The following is a 12854-nucleotide window of genomic DNA, read 5'->3' on the forward strand; positions in this document are numbered from 1 at the left end:
AACTGGAAGGTTGGGGGTTCAATTCCTGGCTCTGCTAGTCTATATGTGTCCTTGAGCAAGACACTTAACCCCATGTTGAAGCATGTGAATGGGTGAAAACTGTAGTGTAAAGCAGATCATCAAGACTAGAAAAGCTCTATATAAATACAGACCATAACCAACTCTTCTTCTTTTGATTTTATTTGGTAGCGAGTCACAAAGACAGTTAGAGGAAACGTAGTGCAGTTACAGTTGCAAGACATATCAATAACAAAGTAAAGCACAGATATGTTGTACTTAAGCGCAGCAACAAAGTATTTATACTTTGTTACAGTACAACACTGCTTACACCTTATTGCACCTGTCCAGTTGTCATTAAAACACCACGTGCAACATCTCTTCTATTGGCTTGCTCTCCACCTCAAAGTGTAACCAACACCTAGTGTAAGAAGCTTGGTGAAAGAGTGATGCATTTCCCTGACTGCTGTTCTGCTTTACAACATTCCACGGCTCCTAAAGTTGCCTGCACAACAGCTGCAGTCTGCAGTGTTCCCCACCCCACCATGCTGCAAATATTACCTGTTTACTTGCTACAGGAATGTGTTGACGAGGTACAAACTCTCAAGGTACACAAATAGCCATTGTGGCTATGCGTGCACCCGTCTGGTGGTTTGGTATAATAGTAGTTTTGGGCTTTTTATATTTTTGGCTTGAGTCATGGCTGCTGAAGGATTTATCATTGTACCAGGTGGACGTGATGATATTATTTATCTTTACACAATTTCACACGTGTTTAATACACATGTGTGTAATAATGAAACATGTGTTTTGTAGTTTTTTTTAAATCTGTTTAAATTTGTATTGATCAGAATTGTGCAAAAGTGATTCTAATCACTCTAATATGAATGCTGTTTTTAACAGCATGTTGTCCAAGATGCACATTTATAGCGCCCCCTTAGGCTTCCATGTTGTACTGCATGCATTTGTGGAAGTGCTACTAAAAAGCCTGGATATTTGCACAATTTTATATGCTGTGAAATGATCTTAGGCATCATATGGCATCACATTAATGCATCAGTACAAACACAGTAAATATTACAGTTATAAATACAGTATGGGTGTCAAACTCATTTTCACTGAGGGCCACATCAGCATAATGGTTGCCCTCAAAGGGCCAGATGTAACGGTAAGACAGAATAATTTAACTAAATGTAAATGCACCCTCAGAAAAAGACTTTGAAGCACAGGTGATTTCTTCAGCCACAATAAAGCTAGCTTTCACCGCCGCATCGTTTTTGGTTGTGGCTTTTGTGAACACATTCTGCTGCGATCGCATGTTTGCCTTTTAATTCTTTCACGATTTGTTGTTTTTCTTTGTCGCGTGATGCATATACAATGATACACTGCAAACTAGTGGCCGGGATGCCGTCACTTCACGGGTAACACAATCACCATGCATTGTGGGAAATGTAGTTTATGGTCAACACACGCCTTAAAGCAGCATAGACCTCGCGGGCCACATACAATGATGTGGTGGGCCACATCTGGCCCCCGGGCCTTGAGTTTGACACATGTGCAGTATAATATTGTACTTGCTACTCTTTTTTTTCTGATAAAATTCACAGTTGTTGTTACAGGTGTGTCCAAATCAGCAGTGCAGATAGATTAAGAGAGCTGATTTGTGCGGATGTTCTAAGGATTTATCAGTGTCCCTTTTAAAAAACCTAATTTCACTTTGGATGTATTAAAGATTCTCAATGAGATAATAAAACGCTGATTGCATTAGAACTATTTGATCAAAACATCATCGCATGAAGATCTTAACATGGTTGGCACTGCTGGTTTAATTAGCATTTAAATCTTTCATAAGCTTCTGTCTTTGAGCCAAGGAAAATCTGGGCAAAGATCCCACTGAGGGAAAAAGAACTTTAACAGATCTGTATCAGCTGTGGCTTCAGTCTGGACAACTTTTTCTCTGAGATGAAGCTGTTATCATGTCATAAAAACACAGAACAAACACTGATGACTAAAGTCACATCATAGACGTCTGTAAATATGAAACTTCATACAGGAAAAAAAAATGGAACTTCCGTGGTGCATAATCAGAATTGGCCAGGAGCCTAATTACATCTTGTTTGAACCCAGCGTTGGCAAGCATTCACTCAGTGTGACTGTAAATCTGTATCATTTCATTTATCATTACATTTAACATGTGTTAAATCCACACACAGACATGCAGCACATGTGGATTTCATACAGAAAACATGACAAAGTAGTTTTCATGTAAGGACTTATTTTGCAGGGGGTGTCTTTTACCTAATGGAGTAGTCCCACTTTTGACCAGCAGGTGTCAGCACATGCCCACAAACGCGTATACAATAATGGCTCTTGGTTTAAAGAAGAAGGCTTTGTCAGGCACAGTGAGTGCTGACACGACAATTAAAAAGCATGTACCTTCACCTGCAACCCACATTTATGTGAAGACACAGCACATATGTTTGGTCTGCAATAAGTGCACTTGTGTGTATATTATATTCACATCCAAAATGGACAATTAAGAGCTCATACTGCACCAGAATAGATGCAGAAAAACAAGACTTAGGAATGAAATCATCAAGATCAAACCCAATCTCACCAACAAAAGTGTGGGGAAACTTTGTGAAAGTGCAGTTTTGACAGATTAAATCATTTAATCTGTGTTTTGAATGTCCCTGTTCAGTGGGTGAATGAGAACAAAAATATCCCTGTTGTTGCAATGAAGGTGAAAAACAAGGAAAGGGCAGAGATGTGGTGAAAAGACAGAACTGATGGAGTGTACATGAAAAAAGGGGAACGTAACTGAGTCATTGTATTCACGCGTGCACTTTCTCTCAGAGGATGTGGCTACAGGCACAGTCACTTTATACTCACAATGAACCGTGTGTGGTTTTAATCCAGATCCATATGTCTGAATTCAGGTGGGCCTCTACTTTTGTAATGCGAGAGCAGATTACAATGAGATGGAGAGATACTCGTTGTAATTTATTCTCGGTGCAGAGACAGAGAAACATCAGGAGTTGGTTACAGGCGGGTATTCAGATGGCAGCAGTGCCAGCCTAGAGTCAGGCAGACCAACAGAAAGTCCCCTGATTCAACCCTCCTCTCTGTTCTGCTCCACTCGCTCTCTGATTAAAGAGAACACACACACACACAGAAATATTGCCTTCACGTTCGTTCTGTGGTCGTGCTATAAAATAAGCAACGCTGCAGCCTTTCCTGCGGACCACACTGAGCCATGACTCACCATCAGACTCTCCAGCCGTGCCCTCTGACTTGTCTACTCACCAGACAGAATAAAATGCAGCAGTAAACCTAGTTGCAAAATTGAAAAGTAATCTCTTTCTGTTTCCATCACTCTGTTTTTTTCTCTCTCTCCTGCTGTGTAGCTCCTCACAGTATACATGTCTGCGTGTTAGACAGAGAGACGGGAGGAGGAGGAGAAGGAGGAGGAAGAAAAGAATCAGGAGAGGATGGTGAGAGTCTGTGGAGGAGGCAGGAAGAGATGCAGTCAAGTGAACACATGGAGTGTTGTTGGCAGAAGCTTTCTCGAAGGCTGTCACCTCTGTTACGGGGGCGACTTGATAAGTGGTGCTGGCCACACATCTGCTGCCATTGGATTAAAAAGAAAATGAATAATCTTTACAGCTGATGCCAGTGACAGCTTCATTTTGTGGTTCGGCGGCAGAGTGAAGTTAGACTGCAGCGTATTAAACTTTTGTTTGGTAATTTTATATCAATATTTCTATCCAGAAAGCCCTTTTTTTTTTACATTTTTAAGATGTGGTGTGCCTCAAGGCTCCATTTTGGGCCCCTTCTTTTTTGCTTTTACTAAATATATGGTTATATAATCTATATATAATTTTTATTTTAAGCTGATGACATCCAGCTATAATATAAGTACCATACCAGTTATTGAAGCTAGCAAACAGTTATTATTTATATCATTCCCCTCATTTAGGTACATACATAAATTAAAGTATGGTACATGCAACTAAATATTTGCATATTACCTCATGGAATATCAAACATAATTTTAATAATCATTATTATAATGATTAATAATAATGAAATCTCACATTTGAGCAGTAATGAGGATCCATTCACATGAGCATGATCAAATCACACTTAACTTATTCTGTCTTCACTTGTTATCGGTTAGTTTTATGATACATTTCAAACTTGCTATATTGCCAAAAAAAAGCAGACTACACCAACCAATTAACTTCTGAGATTTTTGAGTAATATCTCTGCAATGTGAAAACTTTTGTTTTGAGGGGGTCTTTCCATGCACACACACCCATGATGGACCTTCCACCTCAGTGTGCCATTGTCATGTCATTAGCCACACACACACACACACACACACACACACACACACACACACACACACACACACACACACACACACAGACGTGTGCTCAGACACATACACAGGCCTGTGAACCCTCTGCTGCTTTCACTCATTCTCGCCTTCTTTTTTCCACAAAGACACACACACATATTTTCACACAATGCCAACTCTCACACTTCGCTGCCCGCTTTAGTTTCAATCCCATATGGACGTCGCCTCTTGTATTCGCCCTGTGATTTGTGGACTCTTTTGGTGTGCAAAGTGGCAAAGATGTGCAGCTCGGTCTCTGGTTTCGCCACAGCTTTTTTGGCTGGGGCAAAACTTTCGTGATTACGCCGTTAACCTTCTGGGAACTCGGACGTTTTCCTCGAAGAATGAACGTGCACGGCGGATGATTCAGCAACAGCTCTGTCTGATCGCCCGATGACAGACAAACACCCTTCCATCATCCTGCAACACGTTCGTCCACCTTTCTCTTCCTGTGACGCCGCGCACACTGCTTCATTTCTTCTCCCTCCAGTATGAAAACATCAACCATCTGGTCCAGGGGTGAAAGGTTAAATCTCAGGCTGGTAATGAGGATGGCGTCGCTAGGGGGATGTAGGAGGTGTGTGTGTGTGTGTCTGTGTGTTCCTGTGTGTGTGTATGTGCAAGGCTTGCTGAGCATGTCTGCTTCCTGAGTGAGCATTAAACATTAACGAGTCAGCTCTGTGTGTCTGGAGACACACACACACACACACACACACACACACACACACACACACACACACACACACACACACACACACACACACACTGCATGAGCAAACTTACTCCACAGTGAGGAGACAAAATGTGCCAGTATAAACACGGATGCATGTACATCACACACACACACACACACACACATGCGCGGCACTCGAGAGCACAGAGAGATTGACTCCATGTGGAGACGCTCTTCCTTTCAGTCGCCCTCTCCTCAAAAAGCTTTTCCTCTTGTTTATTGACTCAGCCTTCCAACATTCAGTTTATCAATAGCTCAGGTCGATGGGAGAGAAAAAAGGCACAGAGGCTGCTGCTACGAGGCGCTCGGTGGGTGTGTGAATTTTTCCTGCACGTACACAACAACCTTTTTCTTCCACCCGGGCTATTTCATCCAACACATCCCATCATTTGTTCCAGTTATTTTCCACCGCGGCTGCAATAATGTGTCCGCTGCATTTGCCACTGCTTGTAATAACATGCAGGTTTGTAACAAGGTAAACTGTTAAGATAATAGTAAGTGGTCTCCTTTGGCCTCTGCACCACAGCTGCCTAATTGGTTGGAAATAACAATGGTCCAGAAGTGAAAGTCAGCACTATATCGTCAAGTACAGTGAGCACACAGGAACGCTGAGTTATACCTATGTCTCTTCATGCTCCTGAGAGACTATGTGCATGTGTGTGTGTGTGTTTATGTGTGTAGTTCCATCCATCCATCCATTTTCCACCGCTTATCCGGGGCCGGGTCGCGGGGGCAGCAGTCTGAGAAGGGACGCCCAGACCTCCCTCTCGCAGGACACTTCCTCCAGCTCTTCCGGGGGGACCCCAAGGCGTTCCCAGGCCAGCCGGGTGACGTAGTCACTCCAGCGTGTCCTGGGTCTTCCTCTGGGTCTCCTCCCGGTGGGACATGCCCGGAGCACCTCCCGAGGGAGGCGTCCAGGGGGCATCCGATTCAGATGCCCGAGCCACCTCAGCTGGCTCCTCTCGATGTGGAGGAGCAGCGGCTCTACTCCGAGCTCCTCCCGGGTGACAGAGCTCCTCACCCTATCTCTAAGGGAGCGCTCCGCCACCCTGCGGAGAAAACTTATTTCAGCCGCTTGTATCCGGGATCTTGTTCTTTCGGTCATAACCCAAAGCTCATGACCATAGGTGAGGGTAGGAACGTAGATTGACCGGTAAATCGAGAGCTTTGCCTTTCGGCTCAGCTCCCTCTTCACCACAACGGACCGATACAATGACCGCATTACTGCGGCCGCTGCACCGATCCGCCTGTCAATCTCACGCTCCATCCTTCCCTCACTCGTGAACAAGACCCCAAGATACTTAAACTCCTCCACCTGAGGCAGGATCTCTCCACTGACCCGGAGGGAGCAAGCCACCTTTTTCCGGTCGAGAACCATGGCCTCGGACTTAGAGGTGCTAATTCTCATCCCCGCCGCTTCACACTCGGCTGCAAACCGCCCCAGCGCATTCTGGAGTTCCTGGTTCGTAGGAGCCATCAAGACCACATCATCTGCAAAGAGCAGAGATGGAATCCAACCGCTCCCGAACTGGACCCCTTCCGGCCCCCGGCTGTGCCTAGAAATTCTGTCCATAAAAATAATGAACAGAACCGGTGACAAAGGGCAGCCCTGCCGGAGTCCGACATGCACTGGGAACAAGTCTGACTTACTGCCGGCGATGCGAACCAAGCTCCTGCTCCGGTCGTACAGGGACCGCACGGCCCTTAGCAAAGGGCCCCCGACCCCATACTCCCGGAGCACCCCCCACAGAATGCCACGAGGGACACGGTCGAAAGCCTTCTCCAAGTCCACAAAACACATGTGGACTGGTTGAGCAAACTCCCATGAACCCTCGAGCACCCTGCGAAGGGTATAGAGCTGGTCCAGTGTTCCACGGCCAGGACGAAAGCCGCATTGTTCCTCTTGAATCCGAGGTTCGACTATCGGCCGAACTCTCCTCTCCAGTACCCTGGAATAGACTTTCCCCGGGAGGCTGAGGAGTGTGATCCCCCGATAGTTGGAACACACCCTCCGATCCCCCTTTTTAAAAAGAGGGACCACCACCCCGGTCTGCCATTCCAGAGGCACTGTCCCCAACCGCCACGCAATGCTGCAGAGACGTGTCAACCAGGACAGCCCTACAGCATCCAGAGACTTAAGGTACTCAGGTCGGATCTCATCCACTCCCGGTGCCTTGCCACTGGGCAGCTTTCTAACCACCTCAGTGACTTCAGCTTGGGTAATGGATGAGTCGACCCCTGAGTCCCCAGCCTCTGCTTCCTCTGGGGAATGCGTGTCAGTGGGATTGAGGAGATCCTCGAAGTATTCCTTCCACCGCCCAACGATGTCCCCAGTCGAGATCAACAGCTCCCCACCCCCACTGTAGACAGTGTTGGCGGAGTACTGCTTCCCCCTCCTGAGGCGCCGGACAGTTTGCCAGAATCTCTTCGAGGCCGACCGGTAGTCCTCCTCCATGGCCTCCCCGAACTTTTCCCAGACCCGAGTTTTTGCTTCTGCGACTGCTCGGGCCGCCGTCCGCTTGGTCTGTCGGTACCTGTCAGCTGCCTCAGGAGTCCCTCGAACCAACCAGGCTCGATAGGACTCCTTCTTCAGCTTGACAGCATCCCTTACTTCCGGCGTCCACCACCGGGTTCGGGGATTGCCGCCACGACAGGCACCGGAGACCTTACGGCCGCAGCTTCGAACAGCCGCGTCCACAATGGAAGTGGAGAACATGGTCCACTCTGACTCAATATCTCCAGCTTCCCTCGGGATCTGGTCAAAGCTCTCCCGGAGGTGGGAGTTGAAGACCTCCCTGACAGGTGATTCCGCCAGGCGTTCCCAACAGACCCTCACAACACGCTTGGGCCTGCCAAGTCTGTCCAGCTTCCTCCCCCGCCAGCGGATCCAACTCACCACCAGGTGGTGATCGGTTGACAGCTCAGCCCCTCTCTTCACCCGAGTGTCCAAGACATGCGGTCGGAGGCCAGATGACACGACCACAAAGTCGATCATTGACCTCCGGCCTAGGGTGTCCTGGTGCCACGTGCACTGATGGACACCCTTATGTTTGAACATGGTGTTTGTTATGGACAAACCATGACTAGCACAGAAGTCCAATAACAAAACACCACTCGGGTTCAGATCGGGGAGGCCATTCCTCCCAATCACGCCCCTCCAGGTCACACTGTCATTACCCACGTGAGCATTGAAGTCTCCCAACAGAACTACGGAGTCCCCGGTTGGAGCACTTTCCAGTACGCCTTCCAGGGACTCCAAAAAGGCCGGGTACTCCGCACTGCTGTTCGGCCCGTAAGCCGAAACAACAGTGAGAGACCTACCCCCCACCCGAAGGCGGAGGGACGCGACCCTTTCGCTCTGCGGGGAGAACTCCAACACATGGCGGCTGAGCTGGGGAGCTATAAGCAAGCCCACACCAGCCCGCCGCCTCTCACCTTGGGCAACTCCAGAGTAGTAGAGAGTCCAGCCTCTCTCAAGGAGTTGGGTTCCAGAGCCCAGACTGTGCGTGGAGGTGAGCCCGACTATTTCTAGTCGGTATCGCTCCACCTCCCGCACAAGTTCAGGCTCCTTCCCCCCCAGCGAGGTGACATTCCATGTCCCCATAGCTAGGATTGTTGTCCCGCGATTGGGCCGTCGGGGCCCCCGCCCACGACTGCCACCCATATCACATTGCACCGGCCCCTTATGGCCCTTCATGTGGGTGGTGGGCCCACTTGAAAGGGCGCCCACGTCGCTCTTTCGGGCTGAGCCCGGCCGGGTCTCGTGGGCAAAGACCCGGCCACCAGGCGCTCGCCTGCGAGCCCCCCTCCCGGGCCTGGCTCCAGGATGGGGCCCCGGTAACGCCAGTCCGGGCGACGTACTCGACTTGTTGTAGCATTTTCTCATAAGGGGTTAAGTGAACTGCTCTTCGTCTGATCCGTCACCTAGGACCTGTTTGCCTTGGGAGACCCTACCAGGGGCATTAAGCCCCGGACAACGTAGCTCCTGGGATCATACGGATACTCAAACCCCTCCACCACGATAAGGTGCCAGTTCAAGGAGGGGTGTGTGTAGTTGCCATGGAGATATAAAAGATGGTGGGAATAATGGAATACTCGCGTCTTCAGCAGTAAACCCATTCTACCGGTAACCTTTGGGTGTGATGCTTTAGTCTCCTGTCCCTGACCACGGAGCAGTTTAATCATAATGTATGTACCACAGAGGCTCCCTACCTATATCATATGGGTTACTGCAAATAGAGATTCATGAGGTTTGAGGACACAAGCGCTTGTGGGAAATGCTTGGGTGGCAGTGGGACAAAAATCCTGTTCATCACTGACACGGTCGGGAAAACAGTCAGGAAAGTAAATGTAATGTGAGTCAATTTAAAAAAGGTAATGCAAATCACTGGAAATACAGTATGTATGGGGGCTATGCAATACATTAAATTGCATATACAGTATACAGTGATGCAACTGGGCCAGAGTCCTGAATAGGCATTGTTCGTAGAAGTGTCAGTGATGCTGAAGTAAGTGTTATTTTTAGGCTTTTGTGGCAAAAATCCTAAATTCAAAGCTATATAAGCTTTAAATACTGCAGTGGAAACTCAACATTTGAGCAATACATTTGCACACATTAAGATAGAGTTGTCTACAACACATTTAAACACAAACAAATATAAACTCTGAGTGCGTTTACTTTACATGCACACTAACAAAACGGATTATTATCGGGTTTTTATAGTTATCTGGTTATTCAAGTGCTCATGTAAACAGAAAAAACGATATTCATTATTGGTTTATTGCTGTTATCGTTTTTTTGAAAAAAATCTGTTTAACACATCTAGGTTTCTGTAAATAATCTGATTTGTAGAATGGGGTAAGAGAAACCCGTTCTACATCCTCCACATCACCAGACTGTTACTGCCGAGCAGACTCAAGGGGGCGCTGAATGTCACGAGAAAGCCAGGCTGATGGTGGAATAGGAACATTCGGTTTTTTAACCCCCGTAACAAAAAAAGCCTCTGAAGTGGAACTGACGCTTTTATATATTCAAACCATATTCAGGGAAACTGGTTCCATACCATGTTACTTCACATCTGTGGCCAGAGCTGGCTGATGCGCTCCATTCTTTTCTATTTTGTTTTTGGCTGTCGTGACACTGTGTCCCCCTTTGAACGTTATCGTTTCAACATTCGTGGCCTAATTTGACCTTACATTTGACAAATCTGACACCGGCACGAAACCATATGTCGCAATGTTTAGTTTGAACAGACATTTGAGCTTTATTTCCTTTCCTATGTATTTTTTCTCCTCCAAAAGAATACAGTATATATTTAAAAAAGCTTTTATAATCCCTCTTAAATCCAAGCCCCATTACAAATTCTTCACAAGAAAATACAAGCAATAGCAAAAACCATACAGCTGAAATGAAATTCATCACGCATAGGTGCCTTTTAATTGAAAACATACCTGTGCCGCACGGTTTGCCCCCGTGGAAATGTCTGTCACTTCCCAACACAGACACAGACACAGACACAGACACAGAGACAGTCAGGAGCCGACACAGTGTCTGGGCCTGTCCTCCCTTCACTAAAGAGTGTTTATGTGAGCAGTCTGCAGCGTGTGAGCGCGTCCCACACGACGACTTGATTGAAAGAAAACAATATCAACAGGGCACAGAGCCTGAGGCCATGAAATTAACTGGCAGGATATTTAAATCAAAGATCCCGTTCCCCTTCATGCTGCCACTGAGTTTGGACACACACACACACACACACGCACACACACACAAACAACACCGCACACAAACATGCATATTTTATTTATTGGCCTTTTACTGTGTAGCATGTGCAGATTAATATTATATTTCAAACAAATATGTGTGCCATACATTGTTGCGTGCACACACACACACACACACACACACGCGCGCGCACGCGCACGCGCACGCACACACACACACACACCACAATTGCCCCCATATCATTGTCTCCTCCAGTCCCTCCTCCACACGTCCACCCAACTGTATTGTGGTCATTTTCATTCATCACCCCATCATGCTCAAGTGTCAAGGTTAGAGTGTGCCAGCTCTCTCTCTCTCACACACACACACGCAGACACACACACACACACACAGACACAGACACACACACCTGCTAACAAAGAGAGGGGCAGCAGAGGAGAGAGAGAGAGAGAGGCAAAAAAAAGGGAGAAGAATGAATGCGCACACTTGAATAAGTCAGAGTACGTAGTCCTACGCCTCCCTCTCTGCTGCCTGTGTGTGTTTCTATGTGTGTGTGTGTGTGTGTGTGAGAGAGAGAATATGGGCTGGGGTTTAACTTAATTTAGTGCTTCTATATGAGCCCGCATGATCTGAAGAGAATAAACCAAACTGCTCCCCGAACAATCATCTCATTTGCCGACTTGTTTGTCAGTTCATTTTTTTCTCCCCCTTTTTTAAGAGCCATTTTAACAGTAACACTCTCAGCAAAGTACATGGCACCAGTGCATTTGGAACTTGTCCAAATCTATTTTTTTTCTGGTTGTGCATTGTCTCTTAATTCATCATGTGTTTGTAGTGTAAAAGGTAGAGTGGAGTCAGAGGGCCCGACTCCTGTTTACCATTTAAAGTCAGGTACTTGCACCTTGGTAAATTATGTTATGGGAGACATATTATGCAAAATCGGCGACCTTGAGTGTCATGAAAGGCGCCTCCAAATATAATGCATTATGATTATTATTACTAAAATCAAATTTAAATAATTTTAATACTTATATTTGGGACTCTGGAGGCCCTATGAGTAGGCAAAGTGTGAAAAAAAGATGACTCACGCATGTTTTTGTGGTCCTCCTCAGTCTAAGTACAGGAGATAAAACACTCGATGTTGACTTCCGCACTCATTGTGACGTCACAATGAGACATTACTGGATTTGTTGTCTCGCAGAGCTCCGCTTTGTCCCTAAAAAAACGCAAGTACGCAAAGTGTTCTATTCTTGGCTGCACAGTGCAGCACAGAGTTCCACACAAACTTTCCACCTCAGAGGATTTACGTGTCCAGTGGATACATTTCATATATGACGGCAATGTGACGGCTAGAGTCGGCAAATGATGGCTTTTCCAAATGCTAACTGCTGTTAGCTGCCGGAGCCTCAGTGACGCTGACGTAGTTTCCTGTGTCTCATTTGCATTTAAAGAGACAGGCACTCAAAGCAGAGCGTTCTGAACAGGGCTGTTTTGGCAGGGTGATTGAACTGCTGTGGTGCTTCATCCTTAAGGTATTTTGACCAAAGCATGTCACAGACATGTTCATTAGGACACCAGGGAACTAGGTTAACTTGGAGAAATAGGGTATAATATGTCTGAGCTACTGTTCTGCTTGTTTTAGATGTTTCCCTGCTTAAACACACCTTTATTTGAATCAGGTGTGTTGGAGCAGAGAAACACTTAACACATGCAGAAAAGTGGCTCTCCAGGAAAAGGAGTGAGAAACCCTGGGACAGACTAAGAGAGAACGTTTCCCTGTTCATGCTCCTGCACAAAGTGAAAGCAGAGATTTTTTTTTATTCCTCCCTATAAATAAATGAATAATTCTCTGACACTTTGCGCTTGTTTCAAAGAGAAGAAGACGTGAGGATGACATTCTCATCGCTCCATCATTACTGTTGCTTTGCTATACATTTCTCCGTCGTACATATATGATGCAGCTGTTGTGGGAGTGGGAGTTCACAAAGGCAGCGGGA

This window comes from Microchirus variegatus (assembly GCF_963457635.1).
Source record: "Microchirus variegatus genome assembly, chromosome: 13".
In the NCBI taxonomy this organism is placed as follows: Eukaryota; Metazoa; Chordata; class Actinopteri; order Pleuronectiformes; family Soleidae; genus Microchirus; species Microchirus variegatus.